This window comes from Hypanus sabinus, chromosome 15 (genome assembly GCF_030144855.1).
Source record: "Hypanus sabinus isolate sHypSab1 chromosome 15, sHypSab1.hap1, whole genome shotgun sequence".
In the NCBI taxonomy this organism is placed as follows: domain Eukaryota; kingdom Metazoa; phylum Chordata; class Chondrichthyes; order Myliobatiformes; family Dasyatidae; genus Hypanus; species Hypanus sabinus.
Genome location: NC_082720.1, coordinates 76,385,944 through 76,399,116, shown reverse-complemented (window position 1 = coordinate 76,399,116; position 13,173 = coordinate 76,385,944).

Sequence of the window (13,173 nt, the reverse complement as noted above, 5' to 3'; positions counted from 1 at the left end):
TATAAAACTTTGGAATTCTGCTTGCTACGTTATGGGAAGAATGTGGAGGATTTGGAGATGCAGCAGAAGAGGTTCATTTAAATGTTGGCTGGATTAGAACGCATTACTAAATAAGAAAGGGCTAGACAAACCAGGACTGTTTTCTATGAAGCATCAGAGACTGAGGGGTGAACTTATATGGAATTATGAGATATATAGACGGACTAAGTTATCAGTCTTTTTCCCAGCTTGGTAATGTCGAATACTTTATACCTTTAAGTATAAATACTTTATAGTCAGAGGGAAGAAGTTTAAATAGATTTAAGAAGGAAATTTTTTGACATAGCAAGTGGTATGCATTTCCAAGGGAGGTCATGGAAGCAGATCTGATAGAGCAATTGACAGGTTCATGAACTGGCAAAACATGGAGGGATATAGAACAGTGCAGGCAGAAGGGATTAGTTTTATTAGTTTTACTATGGTCAGCACAGACATCTTGAGCTATTGGGCCTGTTCCTGTGCTGTTCTGTTCTGTGTTCAATTGGAAATATTACAGAGCTAAGCCTTTCGGGTATGACTGCATGGTTTTGCATGATGATTGGCATTTACCCATGGCAGCTGCCTCTTGGTTATGAACAGGAAATGGAAAACAATGTTTCTACGAAATGGTGAGCTTTTAGTTTTCCAGTCCAGCTTTAATGTGCAAAATATGAGGACTGACATTTGCCATATGTCATATTATTACATCTGCTAAACTATGAAGTAGTTGTTTCTGCTGTCTAAATAAAAGGGACGCTTAATTCAACTGAAGGTCCTCTGACATGTAAAGTAAATCTGACTCTCAAGTGGCCAGTTTGTAAGTGTTGCAGCACAAATTTGCAGTACATTTTTCTCTGTTCTACTGCGACCTTCAAAATATTAATGAAGGGGGATTTTAACTTCTTGAATCTATCCTGAGTGCCATATCCTCTAATAAAGCCATTTAGCCAGCCGTCAATGCAGCACACCCCCTGCATGGCATATTGTCTAGTAAATTGCATTTATGAACTGTGCCTTCTTGCTATGAAGATTTAAATGACATGTTTGCTTTTCAGGATGAATTCACTGTTAACTAACATATCACTATGCTCCTGACATTTCCTGCTTTCTGCACTATGTGAAAATATGTCAGATTTTCATTCCGTCATTCTTCAAAGGATTATGTAGCCTCTGACCCTCTTTTGAGCACAACAGCATAAAACAAATTCAATGGGCAATTATGACTGGATGGGTGCTTAAAGTTGCTTTAGTTATTTATATGGCCTCAAACTGGAAGATACTGAATTATCAGAAAGGGGATGTTATTCTTCCAAGCTGGATCCCAATTAACAGACTTGAAGTCTGCCACATGAGCAGCATAATAATTTGATTTCATTTTCAAATATCTGATTTATGAGAAACGAACAAGAAGAAATGTGTATCATTGATTTCACCGTGTATACTTTGAAATCTTTCATTCATTTCTGAATTATGTGTCATCTGCCAACTTTGAAATGATGCCCTGCTTAAATTAGAAGGATGATTATCATCGTGTCACAAAAGGCCAGTAAGTTACTTTAAAATGAACTGCGCACATCAAACCAACAATTAGAATTAGGCTCCTAAGTCCTGAAGGAAACCTCAAAAATGAATGTAATTGTCAGAGAAGAAAAACATGAAAAAGACTAATTGGTTCTTCAGGACTATCTCATCCATACATGGCAGAAAATATTAATATGTCTGTAACCCTCTCACCTGGCCTCATGTACAAACTCTGCTAACAGTCATATGACTCAGCGGTGAGAAGCCCACCTTTTATAAATAATATACGCCCAAGGTCAGTATGATTTGGGGTTCAACCAAACAGGAAAGTTGGGAAGTTCCGATTCAGGAACAGTGATTGTAGCAAGTGCTGTGTAAAAATTGCTCACACACAATTATCGGTCGCAAAGAAATGATATATCACACATTAGCATAAGATTATAAAGAAAGTGTATTTACCAACTTTATAAAATAATTAACAAGAAAAGAAAAGAAAGATAAAATGGCCCGTTACAATTAAACCAGCCCAACGTGCTCATCTCTGAAGTAGTCGGGTATATCACTGTACTCATTCGTTGAGCCTAAGTTCTCCGTGAAAGCACCAGCCACAGTTCAGACTTCCTTCAAAGACCATCTCAAATAAACTGGCTAACTTAGAAGTATTGCCTCTTCCTCTTTGGAACCATTCATCTGCACAAAGCACTTCTTACCACAGGATCTCTCCTTCCAGCAGCATTCCACGGGCATTCTCCCTTGTGCCCCACACCCTCCACAAGCCCCAAACCAGACTACAGTCCTTCAGCAATCTGAGTTACATGTACCCAAATAATCCTGATTGAGTGACATAATATTCCAAAGTCAGACTTTGTGACTCCTTATCTTTAGCCAAAGCCAAAACACTCTTACTAGCAGGTTTCAAAGGTACATTTCATGTCAGAGAAATGTTTACAATATACATCCTGAAATGCTTTCTCTTTGCAGCCATCCATGAAAACAGAGAAGTGCCCCCAAAGAATGAATAACAGTTAAATGTTAGAACCTCGAAGATCCCCCCAGCTCTCCTCCCTCCCGTGCATAAGCAGCAGTAAGCAACATTTTCTCCTTCCCCCACCAGCAAAAAAAGAGCATCGGCACCCACCACCGAGCACTCAAGTGTGCAGCAAAGCAACAGCAAAGACAAAGATTTGCAGTACCCCAAGGACTACTTGTTCACCAGTATTCAACACACCACAGGCTCTCTCACTCTCTCTCTCACTGATAAAGGAGAAAGAGGTGTCTCTGTTTCACAGCAAGAGGGGAGGCATAACAAATGGCTCACTGGTTTACAAAGTGAAAGTCCATTGTATCGCTTTTTCCAAGCTCTGTACCTAAAGCTCTCAGGTCTCTGGGCACACAACCATAGATCTTCTGAATTCCACAACACACCGACCTACTGCCGGGATGCCGACCTTCAATCCATCCATCTCCAGAGCTATCAAATCTCAGAAAAAAAGTGAGTGAAGCATATTAAATAACAGCCAGTCATGAAACCCAGAGAGCGGGTCCTATTCCCGCAAAGAACCAAAATCAGCATGTAACTTCAGGTCAGGGTCTTCAAAAGAACCCTGAAAGAGAAAAATAGAGATATTAGAGATACAAATAGAGCCGTTTCTGAAGATACATGCAAAGGAATCGCTGTTAGGCCCCATTGACTCTCCTAAGCTCCTCCTCCAATAGGTCTCACTGCTTTTGCAGAAAACTGCTAAAATAAAAAAAAATCACAGCACAGCAGTAGTATTATATGTCAATTTCTACACAATAAGTTGAACATTTTCATCATCTTTTTCCTGATCTACTATTGAAACAGTCCACGTTTCTTTTTAAATTTTCACCTATTCATCCTCACCACAAGTGATAAGCCACATGCCAACATGTGTGTAAGGGTCATCCGAATATTAAAGTTTCACTGACAGCATAAACATCATAAGCAAAACACACAAAATACTGGAGGAACTCAGCAGGTCAGGCAGCTTCTATAGAAATTAATAAACAGTTGACGTTTCAAGCCAAGACCCTTCTTCAGGACATAATAAACATAATTAATTAACTAAATTTTATATATTTTATAACTCTTTTGAAGTACAAAATTCTGACACATGATTTTCAATGCACTTGCATAAATACACTACCTGTTATGAAATCGCAGTACTCATAGACATTTACAGCAAATTAAATTATTTTGATCAGTATTCACAATTGTAGAGATATGCTCCAACCAACCTACATAAAACAGGACTGAAAGCAACAAGCAATTGATTAATCTGTTTATTCAATGATACCTATTGATTGATAAAACTATACAACACCCTATAGATAACTATCTGATTTAACATAAGGCCATATGCAAATAAAGCCTTTTGAACATTACTCCAATAAAGTCTATATCCTGTACAGACCTCCTTGCAATATATAATGTTTCTCAGAAACATATGTCTATCCTCCCCTTAAATCAGGGGTTCCCAACCTGGGGTCCACCCTTGCTTAATTGTATTGGTCCTTAGCATAAAAAAGGTTGGAAACCTCTGTCTTAAATGTCATTGTGTTTTTCACTTCAGTGCTTCCTTCCTTTAACCTATTAGATTTATGGAGTGACTATTTCATAAGTTTACTCATACTTCCAGCTCTACACAAATAATGAGAAAAGAAAGCTGTGGTGACAGGTACATATACCTGTCTGGACACGCCACCCCCCGCCCCCGCTGACTGCTCCTATGGCTCCTCCCACAGACCCCGGTATAAAGGCGATTGGGACCTGAGCCCTGCCCTCAGTCTCCAGGATGTAGCATGGTGGTCAATTGCTGCTTGTTCTTTCTTCCAGTCAATTAAAGCTGATATCTCACCTCACGTCTCAGAGAGTTATTAATGGTGCATCAAAGCTTTTAAACATAGCTGCCTTTACCTCTTTTTCTGGTCCTGACTCCTTTTTGACTTGAGTAAAAAGTTTATCCTTCATCCCCATGCAGAACTATGGCTAAAACTACATGATGGCACAAGAGTGCAAATAGCATGTGTGTCTCCAGTTTGAATTGGGTGTCCTTTGCACTTACTCAGAAGAGCATCTTATTGATTGCTAGCAGAAAGAGAACAGGGTGTTGGTAGATGAACCAAGTAGGCAGAAATAAAAAGCATCTGTAATGTTGCAGCTGGAGTGCAATTGTATTCAGTATCTTCTAAGCCTCTCTCTTTCTGGGGCCATTTCTGAGATACCTCCGGGTGGGAAGTGAAGAGTTCTTGGGTCAATCAGAGGCTGTTTTTCATTGTGCTTGACATTGACAACTGCTTGGCTCCTCTTTATGTTATCTGAACAAGTTTGCTGGGTTATCGCAAGGTCAGAACCAAATGGCAGGAAATAACTGTTTCTTCTTGTTTTCCTCTATTAAAATTGCTCAGTTGTGACGTGTTGCATCCCTGTAATGTATGATGCACAGAGTGCTTCAGGAATGCTGAAAAACTCTGACAATGAAAAACAACAGTTTTGGATATCCATGAGGAAAATAGATTTCAAAGTTTCTTTTTCTTCTTTTTGAGTCTTACTCTGAAGTGTTGAGTAAGGTCCGCAGCAAAGATTCAAGGGGAAACAGAGGACATAAAGCTATTACAAAATGTCACATTACATTTAAGAAGGATCCGTAACCATTAGTCCTGATAGCACTTGCACTTGTTATAAAAATCCAACTTACTGAAAGTAACAACTCAAACATTTGGGTGAAGAACAGCTAAATAAAGATTGAATAGATTTTTTATCAATATTTCTTTGATGATATACTAAGCAAGATGAAACTGAGACATGTTTTGATAATTCCACTGTCTTCTTTGTTCCTCTACCCTTTTAGCCTGTAATGAGTTTAATAGCCATCATTTGTCTCGTTCAATGATATTAATAAGTATCAGTTGGAAGAAATATATTATAAATTCAAATTATTTTTTCAGCTCCAGTGCCATGAGCTCTCCCACAGGATCCGAAGATAATTCCCGTACATTTACGGGCTGGGAATTAAAGGTTGAATCATCTGCATTTCAAATGTAGCAGTTTCTCCATAGCTTGGTGAGGAGAAGCCTTTACACAGATTAGATCATGATTCTCTGCCAGTGAAGAAAAGACTGTTGTTGATTGATCTAATTGAACTTCTAAATGGAAGTTATGTAACACTGAGAAATGGAGTCATGTAGAAAGAAGTCATATCAGACAGACAAGAAATATTCTCATGAATACTGGCAAGAGCTACAATATTTAAATACAGTCAGTGGCCATTTTATTATATACATCTGTACAGCTGATTGTTAATTGAAGTATCTAGTTAGCCAATCATGTGGCAGTAACTCAATGCTTAGAAGCAGGTAGACATGGTCAGGACATTCAGTTGTTGTTCAGTTCAAACATCAAAATGGGGAAGAAATGGAAGCTGAGTAAATTGATTTTTGGTGGCTGGCAGGGTAGTTTGAGTATCTTTGATTATCTAGGATTAGGGGTACCAGGGATTTTAATGCACTATAGTCTCTAGAGTTTGCAAAAAAAAAAAGCAACCAGTGAACTTCAATTCTGTGAACAAAAATGCTTTGTTAATAAGAGATATCAGAGGAGAACGGCTAGGCTGGTTCAAGCTGACAGGCAGGCGACAGTAACACGAATAACCACACGTTGCAACACATAACACATAGCATGTTGTGTCTGAGTGTTGACTCCTTTAATTTTCCTTGTACTGTGACATGACAGCTTCTGCTTAGCAACAACCAACTTTGCATGACTGACTGTAAACATTATACTGTTTACACCTTCACCTTTTAATCACTTCAGTTGCTGCTACCTAATTACATCTGCAGTAGCACATTATTACATAGAGGATGCACATTCTAAATAATCAATAATATATAGAGAGCAAAACATTATTAAGGTTAAACATTCTTCCTAGTTCCTTTATGTGAAATTGAACTGATGTTGAAATCATTGTTTGAAAACTTAGGCTGTGTGCTTTTTGGACTGGATGGTGGAGCCTTAGTTACTAATTTTAAACATGGATTACGTTTGCACATTGTTCAAATATTCAAGCAACATTTCAGGGTCTTGCTTACCATTTATAGTCAAAATTGTCAACGGTATTTAATGAAACACTTTAATAGTGTTTTTTTGCTTTTCACACTCCTTCACACTTCAATGTGCAATAAATAAGTAACCATCTGTTCTAAATCCAATTGAAATCTTGTTTGAATGTATGATTGGTTCTGAAAGGTAGGAATGTGGGTTAAAAGAACTGTTGATTCATTTTGATGGCAGAACACTGGAAGTAATACGTAACTCCTCAGCACAGACAAAAACTTAACACCTCTCTCCATAAACATCATCACTATCCCCATTTACAACACCACCCTCTCCAAAAACTTCCCCTATAACCCCAGTCAACTTCTGACCATCTGCAGTATAAAGTGATCATAAAGTGAACTACTCAATAGAAGGAATACTCGGGGCTTTACATGCTCTTAGAGCATAAAGAGAAGACTTAAGTGCCGAAGTAATTAAAGGAGGTACATTTCTTGTAATGTGTAACTCATTTCTTCACCAAAATTGCATAGGCATTACTTTGAACAATCTTCCTACCTCAGAGAAATTATGCAATCTTAATACACATTAATGTTGTGAAGTTCCTCATTAGGAAATCTATCCTCAGCATTTCAGATTAGTAGATAAAACTTTCAGAAAGAGTTTGATTGGATATCCTGTATAATAAGTGAGGACACACAATAATAAGTGAGTGCGCACAGTGAGGACTGCCGAGCGTATCATTGGAGCCTCCGTGCCCTCTATTGTGGACCTGTACTCTTCCAGGTTGAAGAAGAGGGCGGGGAACATCATAAAGGACCCTTTCCATCCTGCACACGGACTGTTTGAACTGCTTCCGTCTGGTAGGCGCTTCAGATCCCTCCAGACTAAGACTAATAGGCTCTGGAGAAGTTTTTTCCCTACTGCGGTCACTTTGCTGAACAGTTAACTGCCGGTTAACTGTCGGCTATTACTTGGATTGCACTACGTATGTATAATCTATATTTTCATTTATATTTATCATTATTATTGTTATGAGCGGAGAGACAACATCTGCTGGAAGTAAATTCCTTGTATGTGCACAGGTACTTGGCGATTAAAGTCTGATTCTGATAAAGTACGTGACATAAATGCTCTTTTTCTATTTACACTCACGGCCATTAACTGAAGCACAATTTGGGGTTTGAATAACTGCTGGCCAAGATCCCAGGAAATATCTCAGGAGAAAGCTGATGACTAAAGCACTCACAAATCAAATGTCAGGCAATAACTGTCCTCCATTGACAACCAAGCCACTAACCAAGACCCAATCCCCAAGTTCTGCTATTGGCACAAAATTCTTGATTAGTAAGGGCTTCAAAGGTTACAGGAGAATGGGATAATAAATCAGCAATGATGGAATGGTAGAGCAAACTCTAAGGGCCGAATGGCCTAATTCAGCACCTCTGTCTTATTTTCTTCTGGTCTTAAAATGTGAGAGGTAAGTGGCTTTAATTTCAATGGGCAAATGGTGTGATAAACTTACATTCTGGGTTGGCCAATTCACCTTCATTTGGAGAACCATTGAGTCATACAGCATGGAAAAGTGCTCTTCATCTCAATGAATCTGTGCAACCATCAACCACCCATTTATTTTAATCCCATTTTTATTCTCTTTACATTTTCATCCACTCATCCTCCTGAGATCCTACCGAGGAGCCGCTTATAGTGGACAATCAACCTATTAACCCACTCTTCTTGGGGATATAGGAATAGGCCATAGCACCTGAGGGAAACTCGCATGGACACAATGAGAATGTGCAAACATCACCCAGACATCATGGAATTAAACTTAAGTCACTGGAACTGTGAGGCAGTAGCTTTACCAGCTACACTCAGACTGATTTGAAATGGAATGAAAGTTGCCCAGTTTTAGTAACAAAAGATGATGCACAGTGACTTTCTGGAGAGTAAAATATCTAATCCTTCAGTTACACAAAAAAAGGGTGGGTATATAACTAGATCTCTACTGATAATAACCTCATTACCAGTCGCTGTGTCTTACTATGTCCAGACATGGTATTACGTGACAACACTGGAACGTGGTGAATCATTGCTCTCTGTCGATCTACTCAGTTGTTGTTTTTTTTGTCACAAGTCATGCCAACACACCACAGCAAATTTCTAATGCAGTGGGTTCCAGTTAATTGTGCCATCAGTTAATCATGGCAGGTGCTTATTTGGGATAACTCTTAAAGAGCAAAAACTAATCAATAAGATAGCCAGGATTCCCTTCATTTATCTGGGACGATACATTGCTTGGAGAGGAGCTATGAGGTTGCTTAGAGGTTTTGCTGACCTGGGTGACACTTTCCAGTTTATCTGAGAAATAGTTTACATCCCCTGTTCTCGTGTCTCTTTTTTCCTTTCCAAGGTGGCTGGGATCCTGTCAGAATTCATCATCTACAGCTGCAATCAAGCTACGTTCTTCATGGGCGGTGGGTTTCCGTTCTTCAGAACTGACCAAGCGGTCTGTGTTTCAGTATATTCAGGAGCGGCTTGGAAGATGTGCCTCTTCAGGGTGTGGCCCTGTGGATGACCCGATTCTCGCTGATGTTGCCAACTGAACTGATGTGGTAGGTTGAAACATTGAGATAGTAGGCATAGCTGTCGGAGGCTTCTGCACTCAAGCAATCTCTCACTCTTGATGGTGAGAGAGAGTTCGCTGATTATCAAGTCGGGGAAACTCATATAAGTGATGCTGCTGATTGTAACATTGAATCAGTGAGCTGTTGGCCTTCCCTCTTGCTATGACAGGAGCGATATCTCTCTTCCCCTTGTTACTGAGAGAGAGGCAGCCAGGTGAGATGTCCCAAAGTGTTAGGATGGACAGTATCTCTAGACCATGGTCTCTGGGGACTTGTGGGTGGAGGGGGGAAGCTGATGCTTTTGCTGGAGTAAGTGGGGGGGAGGGGAGATGGGAGGGTTAACACTTTTGATGCTGTTTGTAGATGGGAGGTGGAGGAGTGGGCTTTGGGGTTCTAACATTTTTCTGTCATTCATTCTTTTGGGTATTTTTCTCTGTTCCTTGGATGTCTGTGAAAAGTAAGAATTACGGGTTGTATACTGTATATGTTCTCCAACATTAAATCGAACCATTGAACCATCAGTTGGAACAGGAGATTTTTGCTGACTAGTGTTAGTTGTGTGCATTGGTGTGGTCATTAGACACTAGAGCGAAATCAGCTTAGAGCGAATTTTTTTTTAAGTAATGTGAGTTGCGCGTGTTTGTGTTGGTAAGAAATCAGCAACATGAAAAGTCAGAACCATTTTGCTCAGTGAAGTTTCAAGCATTCAGGCTTGGAGATGTCAGAAGCACCCAAGAGTGAAAGTGAAAAGATTTCACTACGGGTACTTCAATAATTTAGGAACTACAAACAATTTGAAAGTATCAACAATTGCCTTGAATATTACAGTGAAAATGAAGAAGATGCAATAATCAAAAGCTTTGTATGAAGGTAATCCATTAGCTGCACTGATTTTGTTCATTTACAGTCAATCCAAAGAAATGACTGTGTACACAGGATGAATTCCTCTGTGGATAACTATTAGGAACCAATACACAATTTTATAGTACTGTAGTAGTACAGTCGGCGCTCCTTATCCACGAGGGATTGGTTCCAGGACCCCTCGCGGATATCAAAAAACACGAATGCTCAAGTCCCTTTATCCAACCTGTCTCAATGTGGTGGGTCTGAGGACCCAGCGGAACCCCAGACCTTGTTTAACCTGTCTCAGTGCGGTGTACATTAGGACCCAGCGGCAGAGATCTGAATCTGCAGTATTTCTGTTCACGAAAATAATCACATTCCCAATTGAAAATAAAGTGGAAATAATAAAGCGATCGGAAAGAGGTGAAACGGCATCGGTCATTGGAAAAGCGTCAGGCTACAGTCGGTCAATGATCGGAACAATTTTAAAGGATAAAGTAAGAAAGGCCCTACCCCAAGAAAGTTACAATTATTACTAAACAACACAGTGGTTTCATTATTGGGTTTTGGGGTTTCGGGTTTTTGATCCTCCACATCAACCCGGCACGGATGGAGAGCGCACTCGATAGCAATCGATCACTGGATCGAACTCAGGAACTTCTGTTCCCAAGCCCGGCACTGAAACATACGTTCTTAAGCGTTTTATATGCACAGAAAGATAATATATATACTATATACTAAGATAAAAGCTTGACGAACTAACGCTAAATAATACAGGATGTACCTGTTCTGACTTACTTAGTAAGAGAACTTCCAATTTTTTTCTTGATCCTGATCCACGGTGACCTACGCACATCCTCCCGTATACTTTAAATCATCTCTAGATTACTTATAATACCTAATACAATGTAATACTACGTAAGATAGTTGTTATGCTGCATTGTTTAGGGAATAATGACAAGAAAAAAAAGTCTGAACGTGCTCGAACAACAAGTGCTGGAAGAGCACTTCCAGGTTTTCTCGATTCACGGTTGGTTGAATTCGCGCATGTGGAACTCGCAGATAAGGAGAGCCGATGGTATTGGTATTGTTCTAATTTCTTCTGTATTTCATTTAAATACACAGCTTGTACTCAGCTAAATGGTATTTTGTCCTTTTTATACCCTTTAACAATTTCCATGAAACTTCGGCTAATTGGGGTAGCCGCAAAATTCGGCCAAAGTGTACTGGTCCCAGTGTGTTCCAATCAACCAGAATCCACTGTACAAGTAAATGAATAAAGTTTAAAGGTCCTGAAGAGTTCGACTGTACTCTTTTCCATATATGCTGCCAGGCCTGCTGAGTTCCTCCAGCTCAGATTTCCAGCATCTGCAGATATTCTCTTGCTTGAAAGTTGATCTTTATTTCCTTGACTCTTTCCTTATTTCCTAATTATAATCATTCTACTCTTTTAAATCTAAATACTATGACCTTAAGAATCTGCATCTTTATTGCTTTTCCCTGGTTCTGTGGGTGAGTGTACTGTGATATGATAAAATTATCTGTATGGATGGCAGGGAAAACAATGTTTTTCACTGTGCCTCAGTGCATATGACAATAATAAACCATTTACCAATTTAATATTAACTAATGAAAGAGATAAAGAAAATATGTTCCACTAATTAATTCAATAGGTATTTCAGAATAACATTACACAGACCCATTGTGGCTTAAATCAACTTGAATTATCTTTCTATAGTCAGGCCTCAGCTCATGATTTGGACCAAGACTGATAATATAGCAGAAATGCTAATCAAATTATCTTTCTGAAATATCGACTTCCCCCGTACCAATTGTAGCACTGTTTACAAAAGTTCATATAGCTTAATACACTCCTAAATTTCATGAAATGAGGTCTCTTAAGGTGGTCATTGAATATGGATGATGGTTCACTAATGAGAATACTTTCTCTGGAACTATTCACAGACATGTAAACAGGATGTCTGAATAAACTGTCAGAATGCAATTAAGCAAATCAAAGGCATCCATTAATCTAATTGATAGTAACCTTTGAAGGTCTAGAAATAACAAGATTTAACGTTCAAGCTCTAGTCATAGATCAAAATACATATCACTATGTGCATCAGCATGCTGTCTTCCTTGGAGATTGGGGAATTATGTTAACCAGCCAGCCTCAAATAATAAATTAGGAACCAAGCTTATAAACTTTATCTTAATCAACTAAATGTTGGAATAATGTAAAATATCAAAATTACAATAAGGTTCTGGCAGTCTTCAGAAATATTTGAATGTTTAGATAAAACTGTTCATTTGGGCTTCTGTATATTGTTACTGGCTCAGAAAATAGTAGCTAACACAGGTCTGCATGATGTCTCACTTCCCTTAACAGCAGGGAAACAAATTGTAAGTGAAGGAAAGGTACGGACAGAAGTATAACATTTACCTCATTTAGTCCGCTCCCTCTGCAATATTATGCAGGTTGGACTCCCTCGTGGGATCCAACCTGAATAATATGCTGGCTAACTGAGTTTCTTGCTGCAAGTGTTCCAAGTCAATTGTAGGGTTTAGGTGTTACAGCATGCAGTTCTATGAATGTATGTCTAGGTGATGAAGCAACCAGTGATTGAGCTTCCATTATTCTTGCAGATGCTTTGTTCAAGACATTGGTGTCATGCCTCATTGTCAATCCTTATGTGGCATGCACACATTTTACTTTTCCTGACTATACAATAGAGGTTGTAGGTTGTAGCCAGAATTTGCAGTTTATGTCATTAAGGGAGAGCATACAAAATGAATATCTTGTGATATTATTAGGGCATAATACCAGGCAATCATTAGTCAGGCTGAGAAGAATTGAGCACAGAAATGCCTGGGCCAATTCCCCAATGGATGCAATTTCTTCCAGAAATGATCATTAGCACAATCTACCTCAGGTAAAATCGCATTAATGTCCAATCATTCATGAAGAAGCAAGTGCTATTGATTGAATTTCTCAGTCCTGTTAACTGTATTCATCACCTCATTGGATATACATTACTTTGGCATTTTTCAATACGAAGGTCAAATTTAAAATTCACAAACAGACTGTCC